The following is a 13,783-nucleotide window of genomic DNA, read 5'->3' as shown; positions in this document are numbered from 1 at the left end:
ATGCCCACAACCCCTGCACCACTACCTCCTCACTTCTGCAGCTCTGGCCTCACTATCTCCTCTGCCCCGGGGAGAGAGAGTACCCTGTGCCCCTCTCACGACTAGTGAGTTCCTGTTCCAGACTACCATTTCATGAGGTGCCCAGGCCATGGTACTCAGACTGTGCCCCCTCTCCATACTTTTCTATCCTCTCTTCACCCATTGGAATGTAAGCTCAAGAATAAAGACAAGTCTTTTTTTTGGGCATTATTTATATCTTTAGTGCTTAGCCCAGTGCCTGGCACATAGCAATTGCTTAATAAATGCATTTTTTGTCTCTCTGTCTCTGTCTCAATCTCTGTCTCTCTTTTTATGTCTCTGTCTCTTTCCATTCCTAGATATCATCTAAAAGCATTTCCCTGACCCACTGCCATAAATAATCTTGTATCTAATATATGAACCTACAACTTGCTTATTACAGACCAAGTCGTCAGGACCTGGAACAGCCAGCTCTTGTGAGTAATCCTTGTGTCTGTGCCCCAAGTCCTCTCAGCTTTGGGGAAAGGACAGAGATGGAAACTCCTGATCAGGGCCCCTAGTTTTAATGACAATGATCATTAAGGACAGTCAAGGTCAGAAGGGACATGGGGCCAGAGTGTGGATGGTGAACCAAAGGTCCCAGGAGTGGAAGGAGGTTCATAACCATTTATCCTTATAGTCAATCTCCCCAGGGATTCTGCAAGAGTTCTGCCATTTTTATCCAACCCCATTATATCAACCTGAGATATGAGAGGTCCCCATTCTACTGTGTCTTCCACTTGCCCTAATACTCTTGCTAAAAGTTTCTCTTTCTTCCTGCCCCAGATAAACCTCTGAGATCATAGATCCAAAGGGATTTTGACCTGGCCCCATGGCCTTAATTACGCTGGCGTAATAGCTCTTTTCCAGGAACCTATATGCTTCAAAACTTTGTGAAACTTCCTTTTTGTTTAAACTTGTGTAAGAAATGGAAGGAGTTTTGTTTCCACAGAATTGAAGGTGTACCTTTCCCCCTCCCCCACTCCAGCTTTAGCAGAAACCAGGCCTCAGGTTGGTCAGGTGAAAGGTCAGAGGCTTGTTTGCATGCTTAAATGAGCCATTTGAGGAGGGCATAATGTAGGCAGTCACGGGGTTGTATCTGGCAAATGAAGACCCTGGAGGGAGATCCAAGGTGTTAAACCTGAAAATTTGGATGAAGGAAACAACAGAGCTAGATGATAGAAAAATCCATGTTGTTTATTATTTTTCCCTTAAAGCATAGCTAAGTTAGCTTACTTGTATGTACAAGGAGTCGGAGCACAAGCTCTGGCTGTCTGAACAAAGCAATGAGAAAACTTATATACGTTATTTTAGCAGACCTAGCAAGCCTGTATTACCTCACGTTTATGACCCCCATGTATGTTTAACCATGACACAAGAAGAGGATTTTCCTTAATGGAATAGAGTTGTAAAGGATGTTGACAAAAGTCAGTTGAAACTACAGCCCAGCGTCTCTGTGTCTCATTACATTCCATAACATAGTATATATCTGTAGAATATTAAGCAAGGTAATCTCTCTTGGGGTTAGGGTCTCATCCTTTAATGACTATCAGGGGTCAGAATGTCCTTAGGTCAGTCTAATCCGGCCTTGTTGACAGAGGTAAGGGTATTGCCTGAGCAAAATTTTGGAGAGAACAAAGAAGCCCAGGTCCTGGATCTTCATCCAGTTACTTATTAATTCAGGCTCTGGGTCTGGTTGAAATTAAAAAATGATATAAAATAGTATAATATTTTACACAAAGGTGAGGGTCTATTAAAGGACTGGCATCCATCTAAGTCCTTTGTACTTTCTCCTGCACTGTGTTCAGGGGAGGTACCCATTTGTTCAGGGGGAATAAATGTAAATTATAATTAAAACATTCCTGACTTCCCAAGGAGTCTTGCTTATTCCAAGACAATGTGAGTATGTTTCTCTAACACTTGGGTCACACAGCCCCAATTTACATACAATCTTTCCTCTGGGGACTTTGGGAATATTGGCCATTGGCTCTGCTTGACCAAATCTCTATTTCCTACTGATAGAAAATTGTTAATATAGTTGCCAATATAATGACAGAAAATTGTTAATGCCAGATATAATGTGACTCCCATAAATGATCCTTATAATGTCAGAATTTCAGTAATGTCCTTATTTCCTACTTTTAAGATATTTACTGACACACTTACTTGCTGTGTGACTGTAGTACCAATCTGCTAGCAGCTGCTGTAGGGGTGTAAGACCCACCAGCACCCAGCACACAGGAAGCTTCCAACACAGGTTCTTTGATCTGCTTTTCTAAGGAAAGCAAATTTAAGGGGTTAACAATCTCAGTTTAATCAAACATACAAATATCATTCACTTAGTTCAGGCTGAAAAGATCAGCCCCCTGAACTTCAAGGCAAATACAAACAGAAATTACAAACATCAACAGACAGATCTTGTCTGATTCAAATCACAATACATAGTTATCAGAGGAGAACCAATGGGTCTGGGCTACAAAGCTGGGGGAGGGGGACAGTTACCTCCTTCCATGAGCGTGCCCCAAAAGTCAAACATGAAGCTCCCCTCAATTATATCCCGTTCAGAGCTCTGAGGGCTCTGACCTCACCCAGGCTGGGTGTGTGAAAATTCCCCATCCCTAGTACCACATCATATACAATTCAATGGCTCTTGGTTGTCTTAATTCTGAGAAACCCCAGAGAAATATTCCAAGACAAAGACAACAAAAGGTTTCCGACCAATTCAAACAAAGGAGAGACTTGATGGTCTTAGTATCCCAAAAAGGAAGAATTGGGAAAAGTCTGATTGCCTCTTGGGCAAGCCACTTAACCTCAATTGCCCTGCCTTCCCCCCTCCAAAAGAAATGATATTTACTCTTGGGGCCACTGAGTGGTCCAGTGGAGAGAGCACCGTCCTGCCCCTGGAGTCAGGAGTATCTGAGCTCAGATCTGGCCTCAGATACTTGACACTTACTAGCTGTGTGACCCTGGGCAAGCCACTTAACCCCAATTGCCTTGCCAAAAAAAAGATATCTACTCTTGATTAGGTTGAGCTGAATCACACCCCAAGTCCCACCCCTACCACCCCCTAAGAAGGGTTCCTTGTAAAGGAAGCCAGTTCAAACTGGATCTCAGCTTCTAATGTCCTTGCCCCTTTCTGTTGGGATTCATAGTATGAAGGGTAAAATAGCCAAAATGAAGTGGTTTTCCTTGCCTGGTTTGCCAAGGGCCACTGGGGTCTCATAGGCAGGCCTTGCTACTTTATACTGCCTCTTTATCCTCTCTTCCTAAAAGTGTAAGAAACTTTTACATGGGTCTTGGAGTTGGGAAATCCCCTGTGCTCTGAACTCATGGGACATCCCCAAGGGTGATAGGTTTGCTACCCTGTTATCGCAAATAAAGATATTTTATTCCTCAACTCATGGCTCTGATTTGCTTCGGGACTTAACATTAAATGGTGTCAGAAGTGACATTCATTGAAGACTACATGTTCCACAGTCTTGGGAGTGAGCTTCTGGATGCCTTCACGGCCTAGGCCCCAAGCCCTCTGCCCACGGGACCTAATCACGCTTGAATCTGGAATCCTGTCTCTTTTAGTTGAGTGTAATACAAGGAAAATTAGGAACCCCTGAGAAGCCCCTAGCTACTGACAAGCACCCCCAGAAAGAATGGACTCAGATATCTTTGGCATTTAGCAAACCGCTTGGGACTCCATGACTCCACCAAGGAATGTCAATAGATAGGACCATCCCACTGACCTCATCCCAGTAGCTTCAAGCTCCTCCTTAGACTCCTCCTTAAGTCCCTCCCTAGACCCCTCCTCTGGTCACCCCAGACCACCCCTCAATCCCTCCCACAACCTTTGTGTATATAATCTCCATCTTGCCTCCATGAGGGGGGTCAGAACCAATCTAGCTCAGATGGCTCTGGCCCCGCTTTCCTTATAGGCGTGGCAAGGGGTGGGATGTCTTGGGGGCAGGCCTATTTGGCTAACTCTTAATAAACTTTATCTTTTCCCTTGGCTGAGAAAGCTTGAGTCGAATTCTTTCCACAAGACCCGGTGTGTCGGTACTTTGGGGTGTCGAGCACCTCTCACCCCAAACCCTCATCAGCCCCAGTAAGGTTCATTTGATAGAGATAAAATTAGTTACTTAAAACTGTCCCTCAGTAAGGCAGGGTCAAAAACAAACACTCTGATTAGGACTCAAGCAACTGCTGTTAGAAGCCATTAAGAGGGAAGGAAAAGCTAGGCTTTCATCCCTCCAAGAAAACATTTTTTAAAAAATTCAAAATTGAAAAGGAGGCTGAATCTAAACTAGCTCTTCTCCAGGAAGGATTAGGCCAATTGGAACTTCAAAAGAAAGAAAATTAAAACCAGAATAGTCTCTCAGGCTATATGAAGGACCAAAGGGAGACAGTCAAGAACTTCTGTATTAGCCTACTATGTATGAGTCCCAGAATTTGACCTAATGAAAGGACTTTCTTATGTTCACACTAAATTCTTTTTTGTATTTATGTGTGACTGGGGACAGCTAGTAATTCAAACAGTAGAATCCTGTCTGTTATCAGCCCTATGTTTGTTGATGTGTTTTCTCAAATGTCTGCTTCAGCAGAGAGCATAGCATAGTGAAGGTTTAAACTCAAGCACCTCTGTGTTCTTGTCATGCTATCTGTGTTTAAAAATCAAACTAGCTTTTTCCTGAAGTCATTATCACATACCTTTTGAATGCTTTCTGTTTTGTCGATCTGTTTGTGTGTTTCTCTGCTTTCAGAGCCTTTACCAGTGATAGTGTGTACCCTTGGTAAGCTGTGAGCTTTCAAAAAGGTCTTTCCTTTCCCTTTACTTCCCTGAACTGGTCAAGTTTGGATATATAAAGATTGGATTAATATTATTCTTCAGAATTAAGGGAGATAAGAACAACCTCTTCCCAGAAAAACAGGTTCATGGTTTTACAGCCAGAAAAGAAAAGGTAATCCGACTAACAATGATGGGGACGAGATTTGAACACCTAAAAGGAAAAGATCATGTCTTTGGGATCTGGATCCTAAAAAGGAAAAGCCTCTGGACTTTCCATAGCTCAGGTCCCCAGCATTCATGTGGGGCCTTCCTAGTTAATTAACTGCACTTTCATTGTCTGCACTTAGCCCCACCCTAGACCACTATTCCCTTAATTCCATCTAGATTCCTTCTCTGTTTCCACAGTCTTCCATATCTATCCTTCCTCCACAAAAGTGCTCAGGTTCCTTAAGAGTCTGTCCAATATGGTGGAATCATGCTCACTTACCAGTTTTTAATAAACCTTCTCTTTGGCTGGAAGAAGGCTTGGGTTGAATTCATTCAGGCAGGACCCTCACTATTTTGGGGTCCTAGTACCCCTAAACCTCAACAACAAGAGAAAAGTAAGCTTGTAAGTGAGTGGGATAGTGAAAACTGATGAGGGTTTGGGGTGAGAGGTGCTCGACACCCCAAAGTACCGACACACCGGGTCCTGCCGAAAGAATTCGACTCAAGCTTTCTCAGCCAAGGGAAAGATAAAGTTTAAGATTAAGAGTTAGCCAAATAAGCCTGCCCCGAGAGATCCCACCCCTTGTGAGGCCTGTAAGGAAAGAGGGCCAGACCCATCTGAGCTAGATTGGTTCTGACCAACTTCATAGAGGCAAGATGGAGATTATATACACAAAGGTTGTGGGAGGGATTGAGGGGTGGTCTGGGGTGACCAGAGGAGGGGTCTAGGGAAGGACTTAAGGAGGAGTCTAAGGAGGAGCCTGAAAGGACTGGGATGAGGTCAGACTCCAGGGTGGGGGAAATAGCTGAAGGCTATATGGAAATGACAGACCATAAAGGGCTGGGGTACCAGAGCTAGGGTATAGATATTTTGATCAGGATTAAGGATGGGAAACAGGATTAAGGGTGGGAAACAGCTGGACAACAGAGGACTGGGCAAGGTAGGCATTTGGGCTTAATGGTTATAACCTCAGGCCAAGGCCAGGTCGAGCGGGAAGATTCAAGGAGAGTTCAAGGGTTCAAGGGGTTCCCAGAGACTGTGCCCTCATCAAAAACCTCTCACGGAATCTGGATCTCAGCCTTTCTGTGGACTGAGTGGGATAAATGGAGAGGAGGACTTTTCAGCATGGCTGAAGCTAGGCCTAAATTTCAAATCACCTGACCCGTAGGGATCTGAAACTTAGAGCAGCCTGACTCCCCCTCAGCAGGAGCCTCGCTAAATAAGGATAAGTGTTCTTAAGAGTTGGGATCGGCTAGATTAGCGTTTCCTGGATTGTGAGCCTGAACTCCACCAACGTAAAGGTCAGTGGTGGGTGGGGGTTGTTTGCGTTAGGAGTATATAGCTGGGTTCTGCCCTCTGGGCGCAGCCTCTCCCTACCGCTTGTCTATAGGTTGGGAGACCACCCTTTCTCCTCTTTGCTTCTATAAGAAGTCTCTGAATATTACTTGAGTTGTCTCACACATAAAGAAGTGTTAGAAATTTTAATTGTATGTTTAGGAGTTTTGCAAATTAAAGTGATAATCAATTTAGGAATGACTTCAAATTGATGTGTATTTTGAACTTAGAAATTTTGTTGTAAATTATAGGAGACTCCTACTCATTTTCATAACAGATTCACATTTATTATTTTCTAGCTAAAAAGAAAGGAGACCTCCACATGTAGTCCCCGCAACTCCCCATTCTTAATTCAGAAGCAGCTAGAGGATAAGATCTCTTCCTGCTCTTTAGGCTAAAAACTCTAATTGGAAAATGATCTTAAATACTAAAATTTTTCAAATTCAGGTTTAATTAGATTCCAAACTAAAAGCTGTAGATTATTTTCAATGTAAATCCAAGGAACTGAACTTTTCTACCCAATATCTAACATCAGGGAAATGTGTTTAAAATGGCAAAATAAGTTTTTGTCCTTTAAGACACACTTTGATCAAGGTTTTTCCATAGTGGCTTTAAATGCAGTTGATGAGGGCACAGTCTCTGGGAACCGCTTGAGCCCTTGAATTCTCCTTGAATCTTGCCACTCGACCTGGCCTTGGCCTGAGGCTATAACCATTAAGCCCAAATGTCTACCTTGCCCAATCCTCTATTGTCCAGCTGTTTCCCACCCTTAATCCTGTTTCCCATCCTTAATCCTGATCAAAATATCTATACCCTAGCTCTGGTACCCCAGCCCTTTATAGTCTGTCATTTCCATACAGCCTTCAGCTATTTCCCCCACCCTGGAGTCTGACCTCATCCTTAAGTCCCTCCCTAGACCCCTCTTCTGGTCACCCCAGACCACCCCTCAATCCCTCCCACAACCTTTGTGTATATAATTTCCATCTTGCCTCCATGAAGGTGGTCAGAACCAATCTAGCTCAGATGGGTCTGGCCCTTTTTCCTAACAGGCGTCGCAAGGGGTGGGATCTCTCGGGGCAGGCTTATTTGGCTAACTCTTAATAAACTTTATCTTTCCCCTTGGCTGAGAAAGCTTGAGTCGAATTCTTTCGGCAGGACCCGGCGTGTCGGTACTTTGGGGTGTCGAGCACCTCTCACCCCAACCCTCATCACAGTCATTTTAGAATTTCAGCAATTTATGTTATATAACTCTATAATTTAGGAAAATAAGGTTGTAGTAAGACACCTGTTTAACAATAATGTGTGCTACAAGTTATGAAGGAAATATTCAGTACAAAGTTATAGAGGATTAGGAGAAATTTATTAAGCAAGGTGTTCCTAAGTGATTAATTGGGTTAGAATAGTATTCGCTATTAAACTCTTTGGCAGTAGGTTAGCTGGAAATAGTGAATCCCGTAATATAAAATGCTTGGAATAAATAGCCCTTGTGTAAAATATTAAATGATCGAAATTATAAATTGAGATTCTATGTAATATCATCTGGAAAATAGATCCAAGTGCAATTGATTTTATTCTGGTCTCATTTTAAAATTGACTTGTCCAAAATTTATGTCTCTTGGACTTTTCATACGTCACAAAATGATTTTGAGCTTTGACTTTAGTTTATGCCAAGTAGGTTTAGATAAGCATTTGGTTAATTGCGTTCACCCACCTATTAGGATAGTCTATAGGAAGCCTATATTATAAATCTAACACTATATAAATATTGGATATGGTAAAAAAAATATTGGTTATTATGATCTGTGACTATTATATAGGACCTTAAAAGGTTTCCTTATATTGTTCAAATTAAGGATTATTTAATTAACTCCCTCTGTGAAAGCTCTTAAAGATTTCTGCCTGGTAAAATTGGACCATGCCCTGCCAGCATAAGATCAAAATCCTTAGGTCTCTTTTTTGCTTGGGCCAAAAATCAGCTCTTCAACCAGAATCTTTATATTATTTTAACCCAGCACACTTTAAGCTAACCTGATGATATCGGGTGTGAATTAAAACTGTTTGTAAAACTTTATATGTATTCCCTAATATTGATAATATAAAATTAAGTATATGTCTGTATTGTAAAACTTGTTAACCCTAACATAATTAGAAAAATGGATTCTCTTGTAATTTGAATATTGTTAGATCATGAATTCATTGTTAAGAGTATTTTATTTTATTTGGATTATAATAATGAAAAACATTTTTTTTCCTTGCTGTTTTTTATCTGATAAGATGTTTGAAGTGGTTATAAGTTTGTTTTAACTCGTTTGGTGACCATGTCGTGAATTCTATAATGCTTAAACCTAAGAGCTACTGAGGCACCCCCAATTATAATGGGAAAATCCATAGATCAGTTTATGTAAGTTCCACTTAAGTTTGTTCAGAATGGTTTTCTATGTAAAGTTGTTTAGAGATTTATTCAGCTGAATTGAGGTACCTTGACTAGAAATGGGGTCTGTTTTGTTTCAAATCCATAATATTGTTTATGATATTATGCAGATATATTGTTAGGATCAGAACTTCTTTCCAATCTCAATATTGCTCCATTATGAGCTTAAAAAAAAAAGGAAAAAAAATATTCGCAACCTGTTAAATATTTTGAAGTATTTTGCCTATAGTAAAGAGAAATTTTCACCTAAAATTATTTGGCTATCACTTATGGAAATTATAACATTATTGATTAAATTATTATGGGTTGTTATGATAAGACTAATTTAATTAGATATATTTTTGGCATTGCTTCACTTAGAAAACTGAATCTCCTTCCCATTGCAAACACTTTTTGGTAACCAGGGGTGGTAATTAGGAATTTATTTGTATTAATCAGGAATGAATTTTATTTTTGTTAATTTGGAATTTGTTTATGATATTTAAGATATTTTACATCAACTTGTCCTTACATTTAAGGCTGAATAAGAAGTAGATACCTGTCAGTTTGGAGGTTTCCAACTAATTTATTTCATTAGGTTCTAATAATTGCCTTTTTACATCAGGATAAGTTTCAAACTATTTTTGAGAAAGAGAAATACTTTTAGAAAGGAATGTTTAAGTAAAAATCTTTTGTGTGATTCTTAGAAGGCCTGATAAATTTTATTTGTTAGCTAATTTATTGTAATAATTTGATGGTATTGATAACGTTCTGTCCAGTCCTACTATTATTTGTGAGACTTTACTGTTTGATGTGGAACCTTTTTGGGACCCTGCATATTCTTTCTTAGCTTTATCCTTAGGTTCGCTATATCCTTGGGTCAAACTTAAATGAGCACTTCAAGAAAAACTGCCAGCAACTCAATGGGAGTGATATCTGAGACCTAAGGCCAGTGGATATCTGTCCCTGGGAATATGATTGGAAGGGTGACCTTGGGAAGGCTAAGGTTGGGATTTTCTTAATTCATTTTTCCATACAAGACATCTGCCCACCTGGTTCCATATATTTGACTGCTTATGGTCATTTTGAGCTATGGGGCATAATCTAGTTTTGATGTGATGTGCTAAATTCATGTCCCTGCTTCTTCCTCTAATAGCAAATCTCTCTAACTAAGGTCAGATAAGCTGTGATTTTTTTTTAATGAAATAACTCTTCCTGTTACCAATCTGAGACTATAATCAATACTTGTTATTATTGATAGATGATCTTTAATAACTGAATCCACCCAAAGCTATGATTATTAGAATTTGCTATTTAAGACCTTGTGGGACTCTAACTGATATTATTATTCTGAGTCTGGTTCCAGGTATGATCATCAAAAAATTCTATTGAGCCAATGAATCCATGATGCCAATAACCCTATAGAGCTGACATCCATGAACTGCAGATGGAGTATTCATGCAGAAGTTGGGAGAACAACTCTTGGGCTGAGGTAGGATTCTTCTGACTCAATTTTCCCAGTATTTCCTCTCGAATGGAAAATATCCTACCATTTAACTCTGGTTCAGTGCAAATGGCTAGCTATAAGATGCTAGCCTGCAGTTGACATCAAAATAAGGGAATGTTTTCCTTTATTGTATAGTTATATCCCTATTCTTCTTTTATGGCAAACTTCTATAATCATGTCAGGTGATCAGTATGAACACAGTATTAAATCTTTATGTTATAGACTAATACTGGAGCACATCTGAACCACTGTAATAAGATACAGGCATAGGACCTGAGCTATGTAGCCTAGAATTTTAGTCCTTTCTATATTCTAAACAACTAAGTAAATGAGTATTTGGCCTTGTCACTCGTCTGATATACATACTCGTGTGTGTGTGCGTGTGTGTGTGTGTGTGTGTGTGTAAAATAAGGTACTTAAATGTTTCAAAATACATAGGAATGATTGGGTATTGATGCAATAGTTTATGGGACCAAGCTGCTATTCTATTAACTATTAAGACTAAATCAGAAACATCTTCAGTTTTGTCTTGAAGAAAATGATTTTGGTGCAAACAGTTTTCTTAGAGGAGAGTAATTTATGGAATATCTTGTGTTACCTAAATGGGAAAAGTCAATTTTATCTGGCTTTATTATTTAAATTGGAATGACCACCTAGGTATTGAGCATATTTTAAAGTAAAAACATGTTTTATCATAAACAACTTACTTAATATGTACTGTTTTGAAATTGATCACTTGTATTTTATACATCCCATTCCAGAACCTTTTGTTACAATTGAAGTTAATCTGGCAACTTTTAAATGAATTCATTTTTGTATTGGAAGTGATCTTTTTATAAAAATGTTCTGTCGTTAGTTCCTTAGCAGAATCTCATCCTCCCGAGGGGGGGATGATCACCTAAAAGTAAATAATTGGATTTTGATTTTGGTGAAAATTCAACAACCACAAGATCAGATAATTATATATGTCAAATAGAATTGGGTTCAGAATTTTCTGATTTTTCAGTTTGTATTTGAATTTCCTAAATATATCAACATGACAATTTGCTAGCCTACATTACAAGGCAAATATAGGTGATAAACTGAAGTTCCTTCCCTTTCTGGAATTTGAATCTGAGGTGAAGAATGAAGTAAATGAACATCAGAAGTTAATGATGGTGGAGTCTATGCCAATATAAGGGGCACCTTTTAGCCTTTGCCAATATAACTATATTGGCAGATATCAAATTCATGACTAAAAGGCCTCATTCTATAAATCAGATCCTCATACATTCTTTTCAGATTTTCCTTTCAGCCTGTTGTTGTTGGTATCCAAAAACTGGTTTTGTTAAAAATAGGAGCAGCAAAGAGTATGGAAAAATGTAAATTCTCCATTTCATAATTTGAAGTTCTTATCAGAGCTCTAAGGTGTGAGCTAGCTCTGACTTCCTGACCTGGTTATCCTTGAATTGGATTAAGATCTATTTTGAAAGAGATTTTAAACAAAAAAGGATTATCTGTGGGTGATCTGAACCAGAGAAGCAAACCCTCTAAGAAGACCAGAGGACTGCTTTAGGAGATGTTGTCAGAAACCAGATAAGGGTATGAGACACCCAAGTCCTAAGATAAGATGGATTGATGAAATGGATAAATGGAGTGGGTTACCCTTCCCTTTTTGCTTCCAATGAAATGGGCCCTTACTTTTTTGCTTCTTCTCTATTGTTCTTCTCTTGGGACAGCCCCCAAGCAGCTCCTGTCAATGCACCAATCAATCTTTCCTCCCTTTCCCCATATTGTTGACTGTCATACCAGTTAGTGATTAATTGAGGAGACTCTGCCTTCTGAGGATCAGAGTGGGGAATGACAGAAAATGTTAACATAATGAAGAAAATTGTTAATACCAAATGTAATGGTACTTTCCACTCCCTTAAATGGTTCTTGTAATGTCAGAATTTCAGTAATGTCCTTATATCCCTACTTTTAAGATATTGATTAGGTTGACTGAATCACACTCCAAGTCCCCTACTACCACCCTTGAGATTTTACCTTGTAAAGGAACCCAGTTCAAACTGGATCTCAGCTTCTAATGTCCTTTCCCTCTTGCACTAAGACTCATGGCATGAAGAGCAAAATGGCCAGAATGAAGTGGTTTTCCTTGCCTGGTTTGCCAAGGGCCACTGGGGTCTTATGACCAGGCCTTGCTACCTCATACTGTTTCCATAAAGTATAAGAAGCTTTTGCATGGGTCTTAGAGTTGGGAAATCCATTATGCTCTGCACTCATGAGACATCCCTGAGGGTAACGGGTTTGCTGCCCTATTATCTCAATTAAAGATGCCCTCAACTCATGGCTTTGGTTTATTTCAGGACCTGACACTAAACTTGTCCAAATTAGTATTAATCTGTTTCATTTCATCTCCTCCTTCCTTCAGTGCCCAGCAGTATGCCCCCTACTCAGTCAGTACCTCTCCGGGGTCTTTGCAAGTTTCAAAAAATTATTCAAGTGCTTTTTCCATTTGCCTTTATGTCTGCAGTATTGTCCTAGGCTGCTTTTCAAAGTGCCCCTTGCTAGCCACCACTCCCCCTATATCCGGTTTCCCCCCTTTTTAGACTATAAAATCCTTAAGGTCAGGGAGCTTTCTATTGTTTTCTTAGTTCTTAGCGCAATGCTTGGCACATAGTGAATGCTTAATAAATGCTTTTTCATTCTTGAATTCATTCATTTGAAGGGAGTAAGGGTGGGGGTGAGAGAAAGGGTCTACAGTCTCTTTCAGCATTGGTTCAGCATGGTGACTCTGGTGTGGAAGGTCTGCTTTGCCACAATGTTGTGGTTACATGTCCCCACTACATTAGGAAATGTTTCTTCATCCTTTATCAGATCTACCCAAAACGTGAGAGGCCTTCACCTTAGGCCTTTTAACATTTCATGGACATCAGTGCCCTACTTGAAATGTCTGTATTATCCTTTGCTCCCATCACTACATGATCAACCCCTTTCCTCCTCTGATTATACATGTGACTGGCCGTGGCAGACTAGACATACCCTTGGTCAGTATCCCAGGTGACACTGGAGATGCTGTAGTAGCATTAGCAACCTATACCAGGCCATCTACTCTCCACAAGAAATGTGATTTTCCCACCAGGTGGCACTCCATTCAAACCATCAGCCAAAGATACATGATCCCCACCAACTACAAGAGGACCCTCAGACTGCAGACTCAGCCTAAGTTCTTGTCCAAACACCTCAAGATCACTCAACTTGTGCTACCATCAATACTGGCCTTATGTTTGACATTATAAAAATAGTATAGAAATGAAATGCTATCCTAAATATTAAAAATAGGCACTAGATACTTACTCGACAGGGGTGATTCTATGATTATGAAGGTTTCCCCAGGGCAAGGCTCATCTGTTGCACTTGGGATGGACCGACCCTTGCGATTTCCCCAAATGCGGGAAACTCGACTGTGTAATTTGTGATAGTGGGGGGCTGCATTTGCGCTCTCCCCTG

At 40.1% G+C, this 13,783-nt stretch overlaps 1 non-coding gene across 1 annotated transcript; it reads left to right on the top strand.

The window, feature by feature from the left end:
• Nucleotides 1-13,622: 13,622 nt before the first annotated feature.
• On the top strand, nucleotides 13,623-13,783 carry LOC118845222. The gene has a single exon (XR_005010083.1). It is a non-coding gene; the product is annotated as a U1 spliceosomal RNA (small nuclear RNA).

Source organism: Trichosurus vulpecula, chromosome 3, assembly GCF_011100635.1.
Source record: "Trichosurus vulpecula isolate mTriVul1 chromosome 3, mTriVul1.pri, whole genome shotgun sequence".
In the NCBI taxonomy this organism is placed as follows: Eukaryota; Metazoa; Chordata; class Mammalia; order Diprotodontia; family Phalangeridae; genus Trichosurus; species Trichosurus vulpecula.
This window is presented reverse-complemented; position numbering and strand designations above follow the sequence as displayed.